Source organism: Coenobita brevimanus, chromosome 30, assembly GCF_032717465.1.
Source record: "Coenobita brevimanus isolate Jiangsu-jjx chromosome 30, ASM3271746v2, whole genome shotgun sequence".
In the NCBI taxonomy this organism is placed as follows: Eukaryota; Metazoa; Arthropoda; class Malacostraca; order Decapoda; family Coenobitidae; genus Coenobita; species Coenobita brevimanus.
Window position 1 is genome coordinate 38,458,373 of NC_136983.1, and position 21,850 is coordinate 38,480,222.

Here is a 21,850-nt window from a genome sequence, read left to right on the forward strand (position 1 = left end):
CATTGAGGTCCACTGCAGGACCGGCCTATCCCTACCGAAGCAGGGACGATACAGCCAATGTATCTCTACCCAGTGGCTTAGGCTGTCTGGTAGAGACTGTATGTAGGGTGAGAAGTGCTTGTTAGTGTGATTGTAGTGTTGTAGTGGCTTTGGATGTGTGTGTACTCTGTGAATCAAGTGTAATCGGCCCACCTTAAGCCTATTGGGTGCAGGCATACTAGTATGTGATACTGGTTCAACCACAGCACCCCTTGTGTCCGTCAAACTAGCAAGTCGCTTGGTGAACGTTTCCCAAAGTTTTTACAACTCTGGAGCGAGGCGGATCCGCGCTCACCAGTGTGCGAAATGCACACTCTACCACTGTAACAACAGAGGCTTCAGATATATATATATATATATATATATATATATATATATATATATATATATATATATATATATATAGAAGTCATCATCATCATCATCATCATCATCATCATCCGGACCACCTTTCCCAACTTACGGCAGGGTGAGGAGTAGCAATGTCCACACAGCCCAATTTCCCCAAGCCAGTGGGCCACGCTTCAATTCACTCATCATTCAGGTCCACGGAATCCTTGCTGTATCTGATACGCCAAAAACATTCACCATGTTCTGTAGCTTCACATAAACGTATCCGATAGAGTCAATACGGTCCCTGTCACGTTAAAAAAGGGTGCCAAATCCTTGATCATGCGCTTCTTACAATATTCATCGAGCCAGCTCGATCTCTTAATCAGTCCCCTAGCCTCACCGATTTCAAACCTCTCTTCCTCACACACTTATCCATCATATCCCTCCACCTTCTCTTTGGCCTACCCCGCATCCTCTCTCCTTCAAATTCACTCAGTTATACCTTTTTACCCACTCTGTTGTTATCCATTCTCTTCTCATGACCATACTATCTCAGGACACTCTGTTCGATTCTTGTGTCCACAGACTACCTCACTCCACATATTTTACGAAACATTATTTCATACCCTATCCACTCTCTGTGCTCCACATACATTCCTCAGCAGTCCCATTTCCACTGCTCTCACTCTTGACTTTTCGTTTTCATGCCATACAGTAGTCTCAAATCCATATGTTAACGTTGGCACTAGCATTAATTCATGCAAGCCTAGTGCAGCTGCAACACTCAAGCCTCTGTTTCTTATCAAGGCCTTCATTGCGCAAGCTACTTTCCCTCCTTGTTTCACTCTACTTACCACTTGTTTTGCACATGTTCCTCTTCTTTCTATCACCATACCAAGGTATTTGAATTCTCTCACCAATTCAAATTTCTCTCCATTCACTGTAACATCGTACTAAGAGTCACCTTCTCTCTCAATAACCATCACTTTACTTTTTACTACATTTACTCTCAAGGCATGACGCTCACACTCATCAGCAAAGCTATGCACCAGTCTACGAGGTTCCTGTCCGGTACTTGCAGCTGCTACTGGATATTATATATATATATATATATATATATATATATATATATATATATATATATATATATATATATATATATATATATATATATATATATATATATATATATATTGCTAACTGCCGATGGGTGCGAGCCATTTGACTCCTAAAGTTTCAGATTTACGAGCCACATAAACATTTAGTAACCAAACTGACTACGAGCCGAAATATTTTACGAGCAATAAATATATTTATTTCTTTATTTACAGATTCTCTATTTTTAAACATTAACTTTGACGACAAGGAAAGACTTAATAATCGATCAAAACATGCTTTTTGCTCATTTACGTAAGATTTACTTCCTTTGCAGTTTACTGGGTTTGGAAGTGGTATTTTCTCCTCGCCAAAAAGCGACTTGCATGTAAAATTTGTTCGCCGAAAGGAAAAAACACTCGTATTTGCGAGCTGTGGCTCCCCAAACAAGAGCCCTGTATATATATATATATATATATATATATATATATATATATATATATATATATATATATATATATATATATATATATATATCATTATCAGCCGTTTGAGTGTCCACTGGAGGACCGGCCAATCCCTACCGAAGTGGAGACGATACAGCCAATGTACCTCTATCAAGTGGCTTAGGCTGTCTAGTAGGGATTGTATGTAGGGTGAGAAGTGCTTGTAAGTGTAATTGTTGTGTTGGAGTGGCTTTGGATGTGTGTGTAGTCTGTGAACCAAGTGTAATTGGCCTGAGCATGCCGACTGGGTGCAAGCATACTTTAGTATGCGACACTGGTTCAACCACAGCATCCCTTGTGTCCACCAACGAAATACGTGGCCAGAAGAACACTCCCAAAGTTTATTACCCTGGCGAGACGCGAACCTTTGTTCTTCAGTGTACAAAAATGCACACATTACCACTGTACCACAGAGGCTCCATATATATATATATATATATATATAGATAAATATATATATATATATATAGATAGATAGATAGATAGATATTTATAGATATATATATATATATTTAGATATATATATTGTTACGGAACAGAGAAAGATAATGTACACTTTAAGTGAAAATACGAAGAGTCACTACTGTCCCGAAAAGTTCCAGGTTCAAAACAAAAGAGTTAGGTAAAATTACAAGTTAAAGTTTAATGCTCAAACTAACAACAAAACATTCAGGACTCATAAGGATAATGTAATGGCAAATAAACAGGTTAAATATATGGTTAACTGCAATAGCCTCTATTAACACGAAATTAGCAAGAGTAAATTTATCTTAGTCAGCCCTGATAAAATGAGATACCAGATAATACTCAGTGAATGCCAGATAAATTATTACAGATACAAACTATTATCAAAAATGACTGACATAAAACCCAACATCAATCAAAAACCTCACTAGGCCTAAGAATCAACCTTATGCTACACAGTACAAGAAAAATGCAATAACACTTATACTCAAATTACACACAGCTGCTAGATGTTTGGAGATTTCTTGAGCACTCACAATAATAATATCTGTACAGGGGAGGACAGAGATGTGAACAAAATGAGGATCAGATCTAAGTGGCAATGATGCAGAGACTGAGCTCATTATATAGGGGCCAGGAGAGCTTGATACAACTTGTAAGAAGGACGCGCAAATGAAGTCATGGGGACAAAGAGCTGAAAATCCCGCACTGAAGAAGAGAGAGAACGACTTACTCTACTATAACGGTAGAAGGGGGGGCCTGAGGCAGAACACGCTCGTGATCAAACATGCAGCAACTGTGCGTTAAAATTACACAAAAGATGATGAAATCATAGGCTATGTAACACCTCCCCACAAAGAAAAAGAAATTTACAAAGGAAATTTCTTATTACTCTAAAACAATCTGTCTAAAGTCTAGATAAGCAATCTGCAATAACATTTTCTTTCCCCTTGACATGTTGTATGTCTAATGAATACTCCTGAAGAAGTAGACTCCATCTTGTCAATCTCTGATTTTTATCTTTAATCTTATTAAAAAATTTCAGTGGGTTATGATCGGTATAAATGACTATGGGGTCAAAACCAGAACACAAATAAAATGAAAAATTCTGTAAACCTAAAATCAAGGCCAAAAGCTCTTTCTCAATAGTTGAGTAGTTCTTTTGAGGTGGAGTGAACTACTTACTGTAATAAGATACAGGATGTTCAATACCCTGATCATCCTCTTGCAGCAAAACAGCCCCAGCTCCTGTATCACTTGCATCAACAGCCATCTTAAAAGGCTTAGCAAAATTTGGAGTAGCGAGCACTGGCTGACTTAATAGAATAGCTTTAAGTTTGTTGAAAGAGGATTCACAGTTATCAGTCCAGACAAATTTAACTCCCTTTTTCAGTAGGTCTGTAAGTGGTGATACAATAATAGAAAAGTTAAGAACAAATCTCCTGTAATAACCTACCATTCCCAAAAATCTTTGTAGCTCCTTCCTACTTTTAGGTCTGGGAAGATCACTTATAACCTGAACCTTAGCTCCTGGTGGTGCAACATGTCCATCACCAATTACATACCCAAGGTACTGAACTTTAGCTTGACCAAACTCACACTTTGATAAATTAGCTACAAGATTAGCATGAACCAAACGCTCAAGAAATTTACTGACATGGCATAGGTGATCTTTCCAGTTGTCACTGAAGATTAATACATCATCAATATAAACAACACACTCTGCCAAACCCTCTGTTACAACATTCATGAGCTTCTGAAATGTGGCTGGTGCATTCTTCATACCATATGGCATTACTGAACATGCAAAAGTCTTTCCTAGTGTTACAAAACATGAGATCTCCCTAGCACGTTCAGTCATAGGTACTTGCCAGTATCCCTTTAACAAATCAAACTTACTTATGTACCTAGCCTTTCCGATCTTGTCTATGCAATCTTCCACACGAGGGAGAGGGTAAGTGTCTGTTTTAGTTATCTGATTAACACGTCTGTAGTCGATGCAAAGCCTCTGTGACCCACCTGGCTTAGGGACTAGAGTGACAGGAGAACTCCACTCGCTCTGGCAGGGCTCAATTATCTTGTGGTCCAACAGGTAGCCAAGCTCCTTCTGGATCAGGGGAACTTTCACTGGGTTCACACGGTAAGGAGGCAGTTTAATTGGCTTTGCGTCTCCAACATCGACATCATGCATCAACACAGTGGTTCTTCCTGGAGTGGCACGGAACACTTGCGGGTACTCCTGCAGTAATGCCGAAAACTCCTGCCTTTCCTTGGGAGGTAGATGAGAAAGCTTAGTCTGGAGATCATTCATGATATCAGGATTCTTCCCCAAACTATCACTCAGGCTCATACTGCATGGGAGAGCTTCACTTGCAGATTCGGGTGGAACAGCTACAGTGCAGACTGGATTATTTTCATCCCGCCTGTGATACAACTTTAGCATGTTGATGTGACATAGTTGCTTGTTCTTTCTACGATCTGGTGTGGCGATGACATAGTTGACATCACTGAGTTTCTTCTCCACGAAATAAGGACCACTAAACTTGGCTTGAAGAGGTTGCCCATGCACTGGTAGTAGAAACAAAACCTGATCTCCTGGCTGAAAGTGGCGTAACCTGGACTTCTTATCATACCAAGTCTTCATCTTCTCCTGAGCAGCTCCTAAATTCTCTCTCGCCAGCTGTAAAGCAGTGGACAGCCGTTCTTTGAACTTCATCACATACTCCAGCAGGTTGACGTCATCTTCCTCCGACAGCCAGCATTCCTTGAATAGCTTAAGGGGTCCTCTTACTTCATGGCCAAACAGTAGTTCAAAAGGTGAGAAGCCCAGTGATTCATTTGGAGATTCTCTTGCAGCAAACACAACGAATGGAAGACCTTTATCCCAGTCTTTCTGATGTTCCAAACAGTATTTCTTGAGCATCGATTTGAGTGTTTGATGATATCTCTCCAACGCTCCTTGGGTCTGGGGATGGTAAGCTGAAGACGTGATATGGGTGATGCCCAACTCTTTCAGAGACTGTTTGAAAACGTTTGACATGAAATTACTTCCCCGGTCTGACTGTACCTCCTTGGGTAGACCAAACTTTGTGAAGAACCCTAGCATTTCCTTAACCACGTTCTTTGCTGAGATATTTCTAAGTGGAATGGCTTCAGGATAATGAGTAGCCATATCAATCAGGGTCAACACATAAGAAAATCCTGAAGAAGTCTTAGGAAGAGGGCCCACAATATCCACCAACACACGGGTGAAAGGCGCCTCAAAAGGAGGAATGGGAACTAGAGGTGCAACCTTTTCGGTCTGATTACACTTCCCCACAACTTGACAGGTGTGACAAGACTTACAATACCAGGAAACATCCCTGAAGATACTTGGCCAGTAGAAGTGTTTCAAAATGCATGCCACAGTCTTCCTCACTCCAAGGTGTCCTGCCAAACTGGAATCATGAGCCACTCTAATGATATCCTGCCTACAAACACGAGGGATGACAACTTGATGTACAACCTCCCATTCACAGTCGGCTGATGCTGTTGGGGTCTCCACTTCCTCATAAGTACTCTGACTTTACATAATAACAAGTAGAAGCACCGGCTGACTCTTCTTCACTGTAAGCAGAGTTAGCTAGACCTTTCAACTCAGGGTCAGCAACCTGCAACTCAACCAACTCTTGACGAGACAAATTATCAACACTACGGGGTACTGCCTGATCTGGTGAGTGGTCCAAATTAGCAAGAAAAGTGTCAGCTAGGATAACATCATCATCATCATTATCCTCTAAATCACCAGTAACTTTAGACTTAGCCCTAGTGACAGCACATGCAGGGAACACATCAGGGACATCACAATCCTGGGACACAGCCACTGGCTCACGAGACAACTGAGGAGCTGGACACACTTGACTTCCACCAATATCATTTCCAAGTAAGAAAGTTACACCTGACATTGGGAGTGTCTCAACCAACCCAACCATAACGGAACCATTAACAAAACCAGACTCTAAATTCACTCTGCACAGAGGGACAGAGAAGTAATTATTCCCTACACCTTGTAAGATTACAGTTTCATCAGAGGAATTAACATTAGAGCCTAGAACACTGGTCAGCATAAGGGATTGGCAAGCACCTGTATCACGATATATTTTAACTAATTTCCTGTCATTACTGTCCAGAGGACTGACAAAACCATCAGACAGGAAATTAGCACATGAACTCTTGAGAGTGTCACCCACGTTACTGCTCAAAAGAGGAGCTCCATCATGAGAATTTAAGTTACCCCTCAAAGCAGGTTCAGTTAACTCAGTTAAAGAATTCTGGGAACTCTCAAGAGTGGACACTAGACCAATTGACTGAATATTTAAAGACTCCTTTTTGTTCACATCACGCTGTCTCCTGAAACATTTCTCCGTAGTATGACCAAGCTTACTACAATAAGTACATTTACTTTTCTGAAATCTACAGGTGAAGCTGGTATTTACTTCCTGAGAAACATCATCTTTATTCTCTTTCCTGTTACCTGTACTCTGAGTAGAGGCAACGTACTTACTCTCAGCTTTCCCTTTTTCTTTAGAATATCTCTTGTGAGTAAGAACATACTCATCAGCTAAAACTGCAGCATCAGACAAATTATCTATTCTTTTCTCATCAAGATATAGGCTTACATCTTTATAAATACACCTTTTGAAGTCCTCCAGCAAAATCATCTGCTTAAATTTGTCAAAATCAGAATCCACATTCTTAGAATTTAACCACTGCTCTAACAGATCTTCTTTGATTTTTGCATACTCAACATGGGATTGCTTATCTTGCTTGTAAGTTGTCCTAAATTTTACTCTATAGGCTTCAGGAACAAGGTCATAGGCCTTAAGAATCAAGCTCTTAACTACATCATAATTATCAGATTGATCCTGAGGCAAAGATATATAAGTTACTTGAGCTTTACCGGTGAGAACAGTTTGAAGGAGTACTGGCCAATACTCCTTGGGCCAACTAAAACCTGTAGCTACCCTCTCAAACAACTGAAAATACTTTGTTAAATCAGATTCATTAAAAGGAGGGACAAGTTTAACATTTTTAGCCACATCAAAATCATCAGAGCTAGATGATCCAGTTCCACCTTGTTTCATGCGATACTCATGGTCTGCCTGAATCCTAGCAAGTTCAACTTGTGCGTGAAACTCAGCCTCCTTAACATCAGCCTCCTTAGCACGTGCTTGAAATTCAGCTTCCTTCACACGAGCCTCCTGCAGGGCTAGCTGTAACTTAGCTAATTCAATCTGCGTTTGCTCATTTGGAGGAGTTACATTAAACAAGCTTTCATTAATCATGTCAACAATTTGATCTTTAGAATGATGAGAGCGAACAGCAATTCCCAATTGTTGAGCAACAAGCTTAAGTTCATTCTTTGTTCTGTTTTCTACATCACACACTGTTTGCACATTTGACAAAAAATCTTTGGCTTCATCAAGTGTAGTAATAGTAGCCATCATGAATATATCACAGTCACAAAATATCAAGCAATATCCTTATGATAATATCCTGAATATCCTGATGAGAGGTCGCCAAATTTATGTTACGGAACAGAGAAAGATAATGTACACTTTAAGTGAAAATACGAAGAGTCACTACTGTCCCGTAAAGTTCCAGGTTCAAAACAAAAGAGTTAGGTAAAATTACAAGTTAAAGTTTAATGCTCAAACTAACAACAAAACATTCAGGACTCATAAGGATAACGTAATGGCAAAAAACAGGTTAAATATATGGTTAACTGCAATAGCCTCTATTAACACGAAATTAGCAAGAGTAAATTTATCTAAGTCAGCCCTGATAAAATGAGATACCAGATAATACTCAGTGAATGCCAGATAAATTATTACAGATACAAACTATTATCAAATATGACTGACATAAAACCCAACATCAATCAAAAACCTCACTAGGCCTAAGAATCAACCTTATGCTACACAGTACAAGAAACATGCAATAACACTTATACTCAAATTACACACAGCTGCTAGATGTTTGGAGATTTCTTGAGCACTCACAATAATAATATCTGTACAGGGGAGGACAGAGATGTGAACAAAATGAGGATCAGATCTAAGTGGCAATGATGCAGAGACTGAGCTCATTATATAGGGGCCAGGAGAGCTTGATACAACTTGTAAGAAGGACGCGCAAAATGAAGCCATGGGGACAAAGAGCTGAAAATCCCGCACTGAAGAAGAGAGAGAACGACTTACTCTACTATAACGGTAGAAGGGGGGGCCTGAGGCAGAACACGCTCGTGATCAAACATGCAGCAACTGTGCGTTAAAATTACACAAAGGATGATGAAATCATAGGCTATGTAACAATATATATATATATATATATATATATATATATATATATATATATATATATATATATATATATATATGTATGTATATATACACACACACACATCTGAGTACCTATATAACACATCTATATATACAGGGCTCTTGTTTGGCGAGCCACAGCTCGCAAATGCAAGTGTTTTTTCCCCTTCGGCGAACAAATTTTACATGCAAGTCGCTTCTTGGCAAGAAGAAAATACATCCACTTCCAAACCCAGTAAACTACAAGAGAAGTAAATCTTACGTAAATGAACAAAAAGCATATTGTGATCGATTATTAAATCTTTCATTGTCGTCACTGTTAATGTTAAAAAATAGAGAATGTGTAAATAAATAAATAAATGTATTTATTGCTCGTAAAATATTTCGGCTCGTAGTCAGTTTGGCTACTAAATATTTATTTGGCTCGTAAATCTGAAACGTTAGGAGTCAAATGGCTCGCAAACATCGGCAGTTAGCAAGAGCCCTGATGTATCTACATCTATCTAGGTATCTGTCTGTTTACATATATTTATTCAGTTTCAGAAGTGAAGGAAAGAAGCTGATTAAAATAAAAAGATATGCCCAATGAAAGTATGTGAAAACAGAGCAGCCTTTCAGTTATAAATAACGAACAGATTTAGGGTTCTGTGTTATGCTGGGTGTGATATTGGTGAGTTGAATGATAAACTAACAAAAGTGCTAACAGAATCAGCGAAGGTAGAAGGGAAACTTAATACAACCAAAGCCAATAAGTTTTCAAAACAACCATCGAGCTTATGAAAAGAAAAAAAATAGATGAACGAAAAAAACAGAGAAAGATTAATTAGAAAATGTGGAAGTAGGTAAGCTTATCACCAAGAGACAGAAATAGGAAAAGAAAATGACACATGGATCATTTAAAAGAAACCATCAAAAAATGAAAACGTCTGAAACATGCTCGAAGTGAAATGGCACTAGGAAAGCAACGAATCATATCACTGAAAAACCAAAACAGTGAAGTCATTAAATGCAGAGTTTGGATAGTGACGAGAGTTTAAAACTTTTACAAAGAACTGTCTACACCAAAGACAATAGTATCAATAGCCAACTTTTCAGTTCACACAAGTGAAATACCTGAGGAAACACCAGACTAAGTTAACATTTCTCTTAAGTGTATGAAAAAAGGGAAGGTCCAAGGAGAAGATGGAACAGTAGCAGATTTACTGTCATATGCAGGAGTAGAAGTAAAAAACAGGCTCGCCCACTTACATACTCAGCATATAAATAAGAAGAAAACTCCCAAAACATGGTGTAAAGCAATAGTTACAGTATTTTGCTTTACCAATAAGGCGACTAAAAAATCTTAGCAACTGTCGACCCATTTGCTTATTACTTGTTGTTTACAAACTCGTGATTAAAGTCCTAATGATCAGGAAAAACAACAAATCTGGGAGAAAACCATTCTTGTGAACAGGCAAGATTCCGAAGGGGGTATTCAACTATTGATCATCTACACACAATGAATCAGGAAAATGAGAAAACTTTAGAATATAAAGAATGTTAACGCTTGTCAATGCCCCTTGACGCCAGTCGTAGGTGAAGTCAGAGTCTCGGACGAGTTTTCTGATAATATATTAAACACCACCTTATGTCTTTCTACAGCAGCACTTGACACCACCCTTGTCCAACCCAGCCTGTTGCTAAGTGTTTCTGCCGGCTCTGCCCGGCTAGAGCTGTGGTGCGACCACAGAAGTCATGATTCATTCCAGCTAGACATAATAAGCACTCACAGACATAACATAGGGCGGTGGCGCCCTACTTGGATCCTACTTACAACTATACTTACAACTACTTACATACTATATTTACACACTACATGTTTTTACAAATGGTTACAAACAATTTTCCCCCCTCGACAGAAAGTGTGTCTCCTGACACAGTGGTGAGGCTTTAAATCATAATATGGCAAGAAGCTGGATGTAAGAAGGGATTAATATATTTACAGTACATGGCCATGTTGGAAAGATAGCATACATATAGGTTTGGTTAACTTACAAATGGATCTTTATATATATATATATATATATATATATATATATATATATATATATATATATATATATATATATATATATATATATGGCCCTGGTGAGAGAGGATAGTGTTTGGAAACTCCCTGTACTGTTGTTTGCAGATGATACTGTGTTGTTGAGTGAAGACGAAGGGGAGCTGCAAGGCTTGGTGGATGAGTTTGGGAAAGTGTGTAAGAAACGGAATCTAAAGGTGAATGTAGGGAAGAGTAAAGTGATGGTCTTTGAGAGAGGTGAAGTCAGTGAATGTACAGCGAGGTTGGATGGTGAGGAATTGGAAAATGTGAGTACGTTTAAGTACTTGGGTAGTGTGATGAGTAAGGATGGAGGTTTGGAGGATGAAGTGCTTGAAAGGGTACAGCAGGGAAGAAAGGTTGCTGGTTCTTTGAAAGCAGTGATAAGAAACAGGGAAGTGAGCATGGAAGTGAAAAAGTTACTACATGACAGTATTGTGATACCAACTCTAACGTACGGAAGTGAAGCTTGGACGTTGTTGGAAGGACACAAGTCAAGAGTGAGAGCAGTGGAAATGAGTTATTTAAGAGGAGCCTGTAGAGTCACATGGAGAGACAGGCTGACGAATGAGGATATAAAGGAGCGTTGTGGTGTGGATGTGGATGTGATAGGAAGCGTTAAGAGGAACACACTGAGGTGGTTTGGCCATGTGGAGAGGATGGAGGGTGAAAGACTGACGAAGAGAGTGTGTGTGAGTGAGGTGGAGGGGGGAAGAGGAAGGGGGAGGCCGAGGATGAGATGGAGGGATGGGGTGGAGAGGTATATGAGAGAGGGGGGTGTGAGTTGGGAGCAGGACAGTGAAATGGCGGGGGACAGGGCGACTTGGAGGCGATTTGTTTGTGGCCACCCCAAACGAGATTGAGGCGTCTGGCAAAATATATATATATATATATGTATATATATATATATATATATATATATATATATATATATATATATATATATATATATATATATATATATATATATATATAGTACTAATAATCACAAAATGAATGTTACTTAGAACTACCAGTTTCCAGGTCTTTTGGTTGTCGCAATAACCTTGTTGCAACACGGATCTCATGCAATCTTTTGTTCATTTGCTTGGCACAACAGTATAGGATACATATAATTGCAATAAAACCTAGAAAACATAAGACCACCGGAGGAAATACAAAGACTGGATGTGACCAGGAGCGGTTAAAAGCTGAAGAGAATTGGTTCATGATGAAATCAGACTGATTTAGAAATTTCAACATACGTAGGTTCTCTGATGTAATGGAAAGATTTCCTGTTGGTAGATGAAATGTAGTATTAATATGTTTGAAGATCTCATACTTGTGGGAGCGAAGTGCGAAGTGATAATGTGTAGCATGGGCAATTACAGACTCAGACTTTAACGTACAGTAATCAGGGGCCTTATATAAACCGATTGCGGTTAGTGAACGGACAGGTGTTCCTGGACAAATAAGACTGACAGGAGTTGAGACACTAAAGAAGAAATAGCGGATGTGATTTAGACGAGCATTGTGTACCTGGCTTTTGCGGACCGGAACAAAGGTACAGACAGGTTGTACTGAGAAGTTATGGACTAAAGCAGATTCGCAAGGAGCAACACTGCCAGGAAAAATTTTTAGGAGGTAAGCAGCACAAACTCGAGAGTTGGGTGTAAGAAAGGCACATCTGCCGAGGTCACTTGAGGAGATGAAGGCAATATAGAGATGATCATGGAAGAGAAGAAAGTACTCTGGGGAGACAGAGGCTTGTACCAGAGAGTTATTGTACCAGAAGGGAAAAGGAATGATGTGAAAAAGATCGAATGTGATGGAAGAACGAGGAGGAATGTGAACAATTATATCTTTAGTAAGGAATGTGGCCTCTAGGATTGGGTAGTAATGTTCTAGAGAGGAAAATGAAATCACAGGAGACAAGCCGAAGGTTGAATGAGTCCAATCCAAGGTAGAACGAAGGTGAGAGAGAGGTACTAAATCTAGGGTGACACGACCATCAACAGCATTGACTAAAATACTAATTAGGCTAGAAACTTGGGAGACAAGAGAGTCCAGAGAAACCTGCAAATTATCTGCATGTAATTTTACATACATCAACTCTGATATAATAATTACCTTTGATACTTCACGCTTAAGAATATATGTAAAATTATTTAAGTTATTTGTAACATCACTTAAATGGTGTGTCATCTCTTGTAGCATAGAATGTTGAACACTTAACACCTTTTCCTGGGACTGTAGAGCATTTGCTAATTGAAATAAGTCTTCCTTAAATACAGAAAGGTCACGGGTAGTCGCTACACCAAATAATCCGCTCAGAATTTCTCCTCCAAGGTCAAAAAGTTCACGTTTCACTCGTGAGCGACCCACAGGCGTTTGGTGAGGGAAGGAATCTTGGAGGTGGTTGAACTGATAAATGAATATAATCTAACTTCCAGCAGATGAGTAGGTAGAGTGGGTACAAAAATGTGTCTGTGGGATGTCGATTTTTAATATCTGACAGGAATCCCTGCAGGTCCTCTAGCTGACGTGAAGAATCAGGCAGGGCGATGGCCACGGCGGCCAGCGGCTCTAGGTCGTAGCGCAAGGAGACTACATCTTTCACCACCATTACCTTGCCTCCTACGCCAACCAAGGCCCCGGGCCGTACGGCACCATAGTCCTCACCCGATCCAGACCTGACCAGAGTCAGCACTGCAAGCACGTAGGCCCATTGCATCTTTCCTATAAAATGAGTTGATGTCAGAGGTGATGTTAATGCAGATGGTAACGACAGTGTGAGATGATAACGTTATGCAAGAGACTTAGTGGCAGAATGCAATTTGGCACGATAGTTATTAACAGTTGGGGAAGGTTGAATAGTAGTGTCAGAAAGAGGACTTAGAGAAGAGGAAGAAGGTTGGTAGGAGTTTGTTGTGGAGATGTGGTCTCTGTTAGTGGCTCCTCCAAGACTATGCGTTTTGATGCACGTTTGAGATAATCCGCATGCACCCATGTCGTCTCTGCCTTGTACAGATCTCTTAATTCGAAGTTATTACCTTTATGAGATATGACACGGAAGGGACCCAAGAATTTACTGTTTAGTTTTGTCATGATCTATGGCAAAAACTAAGTCACCTACTTGGATGGTAACATCTGTGGCATCGGCATGATGGTTACGTACCATCTCCTCATTTGTAAGGGCCAGATTATCCTGAACATATTCATGAATTTTCTGGAAGTTGGATAAGTTGATTCGCACGTAGTTATCGTCGTCGTAGATCGGATAAGGTTTGGATTGCAACAGTGAATAAGGTAGTCTTTTGTCAAAGCCATAGATGACAAAGAATGGTGTTTCACCAATTGACTTATTGATGGATGAGTTAATTGAAGCAGCTACCTGTGGAATCCACTCGTCCCAGGTGGAAGTCTGATCTCCCACTGTGTGATGCACACTCTCCAATATCTTTCTCTTCTGGCACTCTACTAGGCCATTCGAGGCTGGATGATGGGCCACTATATTGCATTTCTTAATTCCGTATCGAAGACAAATTTCTTCCAGTACTGAATTATTGAACTCTGACCCATTATCAGTTAAAATTACTTCTGGTGTTGTGAAAGGGCAAATTACTGAATTTATAAAGGCATGTGCCACTGCCTTCGCAGATTTTTCACGCAATAGAACTAAGATGACAAATCTAGAGAAATGATCGACTACCACTAATAGATAGACGAAGCCAGATTCTGTACGAGGCAGCTTCAGAAGATCAAGAGAGACAGTTTGCCAAGGTTTTGATGGTACTGGGTACTGCAGTATAGGAGCAGGTTGACAGGTTGTCCCCTTATGATGGGCACATGATAAACATGCATCGCAGTGCGCTTCTATATCCTTTCGCATAGTGGGCCAGTAATATGACAGACGTGCTTGCCGTAGGCTTCTGTCTTTGCCAGGGTGTGATGCGTGAGGGGGTGTCATGGATTAAATGAAGAGCAGCAGGAATTAAGTCTGCTGGAATGACTAGTTGCTTAACTTTGCGATGAGGTTTGTTGCTACCTTTCAGTACTGAGTGTTTATAGAGCAATTCATTGTTGAGGAAGAAATCAGATACTGGGATTGGTAACTTCGGCAGAGAAGAATCATCGCCTGACTCTAGAAAATATATGTCCTGTGATCATATGGGGTCCACACGCTGGAACCTATGTAGTGTGTCATAATTGAATGCCAAGTTTACATCGCAACCGGTTGAGACTGTGGCTACATGCCGCGAGAGGGCATCGGCTACGACATTGGATTTCCCAAGAATGTATTCAAATGTCGGATTATAGTCATTCACAGTGACTGCCCAACGTACAAGTCGACTGGTGAGGTTATGTCCCCGAAACAGGTCACATAAGGGAAGATGGTCTGTTTAGGATATCCGTAGATGATGTGGAAATGTTTTAGAGACCAGACCACAGCAAGGGCTTCCCAATGAGTTACACTGTAAATCTTTTCCGCGGAGTTTAGCACACGGCTGGCATAGGCAATGACACGTTTCTTCCCTTCGGAGTCATTTTGCATGAGAACGGCACCTAGGCCTCCTCCGGAAGCATCAATAGAGAAGAAATGGTTTTGAATAATCAGGGAATGCCAAAACTGGGGATTTTGCTAGGGCATTTTTCAGTGTTGTAAATGCGGTTGCCTGTTCATCAGCCCCCACAAAAGACGCATCCTTCTTTAGCAATCGTGTTAACGGCGCAGCTATCTGGGCGTACCCTTTAATAAATCTTCTGTAATACCCACTGAGACCGAGGAAACTGTGTATAGCATCGGTGTTGCTTGGAGTTGGGAAATTTGTCACGGCTCTATCCTTGTCATCTGATGTATGAAATTCCATGAGCGTCAACAACATGTCCTAGGAATTGGAGTTTCTTACTTTAAAAAATCACACTTTGATAGGTTGATCTTAAGTCCAGCTTGTTTGAGTCTAGTGAACACTTCGGCCAATATTTCTGAGTGTTCCTCCTCCGAGTGACTAGCGATTATGACATCATCTAGATGAGCAAAAACTGAGTGAATTATCATGCTGGCGAAAACTGTATGAATTAGCCACATGAACGCTGATGGTGCATTTCTCAAACCGATGGAAGTCTATGGAATTGGTAATGCTCACATGGAGTACTGAAGGTAGTGACAGGACGAGATTGATTCCTCCATTTCCACTTGCCAGTAAGCACTTAAAAGATCTAGGGAGGAAAAAACACAATTGTTTTCGCCTAAGGATTCCAGCAAATTAGTGAGTACAGGAATTGGAAATCTGTCCGGGACAGTCAGTGCATTCACGCGTCTGTAATCTATCACTGGCGTAACTCACCACCTTTCTTTGGAACCAGAAACAGTGGGCTGTTCCATGAACTATCTGAGTGTTCAATGACCTCATTATCCAACATGTCCTGAATAAGACGATCAGCTTGTTGATGTTGGCTATGTGGTAAACGGTAGGCAGGTATATATACTGGCTGAGCTTCAGGCTGTAATGTAATGTGACACTTTATTAAATCTGTCTTGCCCATGTTCTCACTGGGTAGGGCTACGACTTCGCGATAGTCTTGCAAGAGATTAATTAATTGACTTCTGTGTTCTGGATAATCACTCTGTTTCACATGAGATTCAAGATTAAATGGAATGTCGGTGGACTGAGCAATTGAGCACACATCGTCAACAGGGAGTGAGAAATCTTGGCATACATGTACGGCTGCTGGGTATACCAAGAAATCACCAATCTGTGTTCCCGTTTGTAACTTTAGTGGAGCGTTAGTCGTGTTGAGTAAGTACAAGTAGCATAAACCATCCTCTAGCACCGTACACAACAAATGGTTACAAATAGGAACCGCTGTGCTTAGGTGTTGATTACGAAAAGGCTTTCTACTCAGTGCAGCACATAGCAATTACAAATTCATTGTGGGAATTAGGAGTAAATGAGAACATTATAAAACTGCTCGAAAACATATATAAAGAGGGAACTGTTATAGCTTTCCATCCAACTGTAGTGGGTCCGTTTACTTCTCTATCATGGTTTTTCGTTTGTACTAGTATTTACCCAAAGTAAGAAATCAGTAGGATAGAAGTTGTGGAAGCAATGAAGAAAGTTATATTGGGGTAAGCCCCAGGAATTGATGGAGTGTGTGGTGAAATGCTGAAGTATGGGGGAGAGATAGTTGTACAATGGATGTGGAAAATGTGCAGATTGGCCTGGGAGGAAGGTAGAGTCCAGGAGGATTGGAAGTCAAGTATAATTATTCCCCTGTGGCGGGGGGGACACAACCTGGCCGCACTATGGGGTGGTACTACTACTCTGCGGCCAGGTTGTGTTAGGAAGAATACTGCCACCGTATTCCCTGCGTGTCGTAAAAGGCGACTAAAAGGGGCGGGGTGAGGGGACTAGGGACCCCCTCCTCTGTTTTTTAGTTCCTAAAAAGAGACAGGCCAGAGAAAGGGATGGGGGATGGAGTTATCCCCGTACCCTGAAGATTGGGTCTATGAATGTGCGTGGATGTAGTACAATTGAGGCTAAAAGGGAGGAGATTGGGAGAATGTTTGTGAGAAGAAAGTTGGATGTGTTAGCTTTGAGTGAAACGAAGATGAAAGGGAAGGGGGAATCTATGTTTGGAAGTGTGAATGGAAGATTGTCAGGTGTTGATAGAGGAAGGGCAAGAGAAGGTGTGGCCTTGTTAGTGAGTCCGGAAGTACAGCAGTGTGTGATTGAATGGAAGGAGGTGTCATCGAGACTGATGTGGGTGAAAGCGAAATTTGAACGTGAGTTGTGGGTGTTTGTGAGTGCATATGGGCCTGGTAGTGAAAGGGATGAACAAGAGAGGGAGTCTTTCTGGAATGATGTTGATGAGTGTCTGCAGAGTTTTGGAGCGAATGTGAATGTGGTAATGATGGGAGATCTGAATGCTAGAGTGGGAAATGTAGCAGTTGAAGGCGTAGTTGGTATGCATGGTGTGCCTGGAAGAAATGAAAATGGGGAACGAATGATAGCGATGTGTGTTGAGCGAGAGATGGTGATTGGGAATACGCTGTTTGAGAAGAAAGATATTTATAAGTATACATGGGTGAGACTGGAGGGTGGAAGGGTTGTTGATAGAGCCTTGATGGACTATATGGTTGTGTCTAGGAATGTAATAGGAAGATTGTTGGATGTGAGAGTTCTGAGAGGGGAGGGTGGAGGTATGTCTGACCACTACCTGGTGGAGGGAAAGTTAAGAGTAGGTAAGAGATGGGTGAGAGCTAGGAGGGTTAGGTGTGGCAGGGAGGTTTTGAAAGTGAGTGAGTTGGATAAAAGAGAGAAAAAGATAGAGTATCAGGAGAAATTGAGAGATGAGTGGAACGCAGTGAAAGATCGGGAAAATGGCAGCGTGGAGGAGGAATGGCAGTTGTTTAAGAGTGCTGTGGTGGGGCATGCAGAAGAGGTGTGTGGTGTGAGACATGTGGGTGGTGGTGTAAGAAAAGGAAGTGAATGGTGGTGCGAGGAAGTAAGTATGGCTGTGGCTGAGAAGAGACGTGCATATGAAGTGTGGCTGCAGAGGAAGGATGAGATGTCATATGAAAGGTATAAGGAAAAGAGGAATAGAGCGAGAAGGGCTGTGCGTGATGCTAAAGTGGCAGCAGATGAGAGGTGGGGTAGGCGGCTGACAGAGAATTTTCAACAGAATAAGAAAATGTTTTGGAAGGAGGTGAAAAAGGGTGCGAAAGGGAGAGTCTGGGAAGGAAGAACGAGTAAAAGCAGAGGATGGAAGGATGTTAATTGAGATGGATGCAGTAAGGAAGAGATGGGCAGAGTATTTTGAAAGATTGTTAAATGTAGAGGAGGAAAGGGTGGCTGAGATTGTGGCAGATAGAAGGGTGCAAGGAATAAATGTGTTGGGAGAGTTGAATGATTCTTTGATCACGAAGGAGGAAGTGGAGAAGGCAGTAAAGGAGATGAAAACAGGGAAAGCTGCAGGTATGGATGGGTGTGCTGTGGAATGCCTGAAGGGTGGTGGAGTGAATATTGTTGACTGGTTAGTAAGATTATTGAATGTGTGCTTTGAGAAAGGTATGGTGCCAGTTGACTGGGCAAGTGCTTGTGTGGTCCCGTTGTATAAAGGCAAGGGTGATAAGTATGAATGTACTAGCTTTAGGGGTATAAGTCTGTTGAGTGTTGTAGGTAAAGTGTATGGTAGAGTGTTAATTATGAGAGTTAGAGAGGGTACAGAGGGGAGTGATTAGTGATGAGCAGTGTGGCTTTAGGAGAGGGAGGGGATGCGTTGATCAGGTGTTTGCTGTGAGACAAGTGTGTGAAAAGTATTTAGCAGAAGGCAAGGATGTGTTTTGGGCATTTATGGATTTAGAGAAAGCGTATGATAGAATTGATAGGGAGGCTTTGTGGACTGTTTTAAGATTGTATGGACTTGATGGTAGGTTACTAAAAGGGGTGAAAAGTTTTTATGTAAATAGTAGAGCGTGTGTAAGAGTGGGAAATACTGTGAGTGATTGGTTTCCCGTGAGAGTGGGGCTGCGACAGGGATGTGTGATGTCGCCTTGGTTGTTTAATATTTACATGGATGGTGTTGTAAGGTGGTGAATGCAAGAGTTTTAGGTGGTCTGAGTCTGGTAAATGTTGATGGAGGAGAGTGGAATCTGAAGCAGCTGCTGTTTGCAGATGATACTGCACTGGTGACTGATTCAGAGGAGAGATTGAGACAGTTGGTAGAGGAGTTTGGAAGGGTGTGTGAAAGGAGGAAATTGAAAGTAAATGAGAATAAGAGTAAAGTGATGAAGTGTACGAGGTTGATAGATGGTAGGGGGATGAATATAGTTTTGAATGGTGAGTTGCTTGAGGAGGTAGATTGTTTTAAATATCTAGGGTCACATGTTGCTGTGGATGGAAGAATAGATGCAGAAGTGAAGTTTAGAATAAATGAAGTAGGAAAGGTGCTGGGAGGAATGAAAAAAGTGTTTAAATGTCGTTCGCTTAGAATGGATGTAAAGAGAAGGCTGTATGAGGGTGTTGTGGTACCGACTGCATTATATGGGGCTGAAACATGGAATATGGGTGTAGCAGAGAGGAAAAGTTTGAATGTAATGGAGATGAGATGTCTGAGGAGTATGTGTGGAGTGACGCGTATGGATCGAGTGCGAAATGATGAAGTGCGAAGGAGAACTGGAGTTGTTCGGGAGATGGCTGGTAGAGTTGAGCAGAGGGTGTTGCAATGGTTTGGGCATATGGAGAGAATGGATAATGAGCGATTGGTGAAAAAGATAACTAGATCTGATGTGAGAGGTGTAAGACTGAGAGGAAGACCACGAATAGGATGGATGGACAGTGTGAAGAGAGCGCTGGATGCGAGAGGGATGTCTGTTGAGCTAGGAAGAGTGGCTGTGCGTGACAGAAATAAATGGAGAGAAATTGTGAATGAATAAGTGATGACTCAGCCCTGAGGGGATATTCTCCCGCTTTTGGTCTGATCAGCTAGTCAGGTCAGGTGCGGGTAAGGGGATGGGTCTGTTATGATGTGGCAGGGGTAAACCAGTTCTGCTGTCGGGCCCTGCTGTGGATGTCACTGATTGCATTGCGCAGTTGACCCTTGTGCGTTGTGATGCAGTGAGGATCTGTCCGTTCTCCCCTTTGGGGCTAAGATGCGAATAAATGTGTTTGAATGGATGAGTAAATGGAGAGTGAGTCGTCCTGTCTTGGCTACCTCCCTTTCCTTGGGGGAAGCAGCCTAGGTATATAGATAGATAGATAGATAGACAAAGGAAAAGGTGAAAAAGAAGTGTGTGGTAATCATAGGGACATCTGTCTTCTTAGTATTGGTAGGATACTCATTGACAGAGTTAGAGAAAGAATAGAGGAATTAGTTGGAGAAGAACAGGGAGGTTTTTAGGAAGGGAAGAGGTTGTGTAGATCAGATATTCATTCTTAGATCTTTAGTGGAAAAGTTTCTAGAGAAGGGAAAGAAGTTGTATGCGGCTTTCATGGATTTGGAGAAAGCATATGACAGGGTGGATAGACAAGGATTGTGGAGAGTATTAAGAATATATGGAGTAGATGGGAAGTTGTTGAATGCTGTGAAGAGTATGTATGATGGTGCTAAGGCTGCAGTGCGTGTGGATGGGGAACTGAGTGAATTTTTCTCTTTGAAGGTTGGGTTGAAACAGGGATGTGTCATGTCTCCATGGTTGTTCAATCTGTACATGGATGGGGTAATAAAAGAGGTACAAGGTAGGGTAGTGGATGTTGGAGTGGCCCTGGTGAGAGAGGGTAGTGTTTGGAAACTCCCTGTACTGTTGTTTGCAGATGACACTGTGTTGTTGAATGAAGACGAAGGAGAGCTGCAAGGCATGGTGGATGAGTTTGGGAGAGTGTGTAAGAAACGGAATCTTAAGGTGAATGTAGGGAAGAGTAAAGTGATGGTCTTTAAGAGGGGTGAAGTCAGTGAATGAACAGCGAGGTTGGATGGTGAGGAATTGGAAAATGTGAGTACGTTTAAGTACTTGGGTAGTGTGATGAGTAAGGATGGAGGTTTAGAGGGTGAAGTGCTTGAAAGGGTACAGCAGGGAAGAAAGGTTGCTGGTTCCTTGAAAGCAGTGATAAGAAGCAGGGAAGTGAGCATGGAAGTGAAAAAGTTACTACATGACAGTATTGTGATACCAACTCTAACGTATGGAAGTGAAGCTTGGACGTTGCTGGAAGGACACAAGTCAAGAGTGAGAGCAGTGGAAATGGGTTATTTAAGAGGAGCCTTTGGAGTCACATGGAGAGACAGGCTGACAAATGAGGATATAAAGGAGCGTTGTGGTGTGGAGGTGGATGTGATAGGAAGCATTAGGAGGAATACACTGAGGTGGTTTGGCCATGTGGAGAGGATGGAGGGTGAAAGACTGACGAAGAGAGTGTATGTGGGTGAGGTGGAGGGGGGAAGAGGGAGGGGGAGGCCGAGGATGAGATTGAGGGATGGTGTGGAGAGGT

The 21,850-nt window shown here is 41.3% G+C and overlaps 1 protein-coding gene across 1 annotated transcript in view; it reads left to right on the forward strand.

Annotated features, from left to right (window-relative positions):
- Positions 1-21,850, forward strand: part of LOC145395299 (uncharacterized) — a 55,922-nt gene that overhangs the window by 8,957 nt on the left and 25,115 nt on the right. The gene's annotated exons all lie outside the window — the stretch shown is intronic.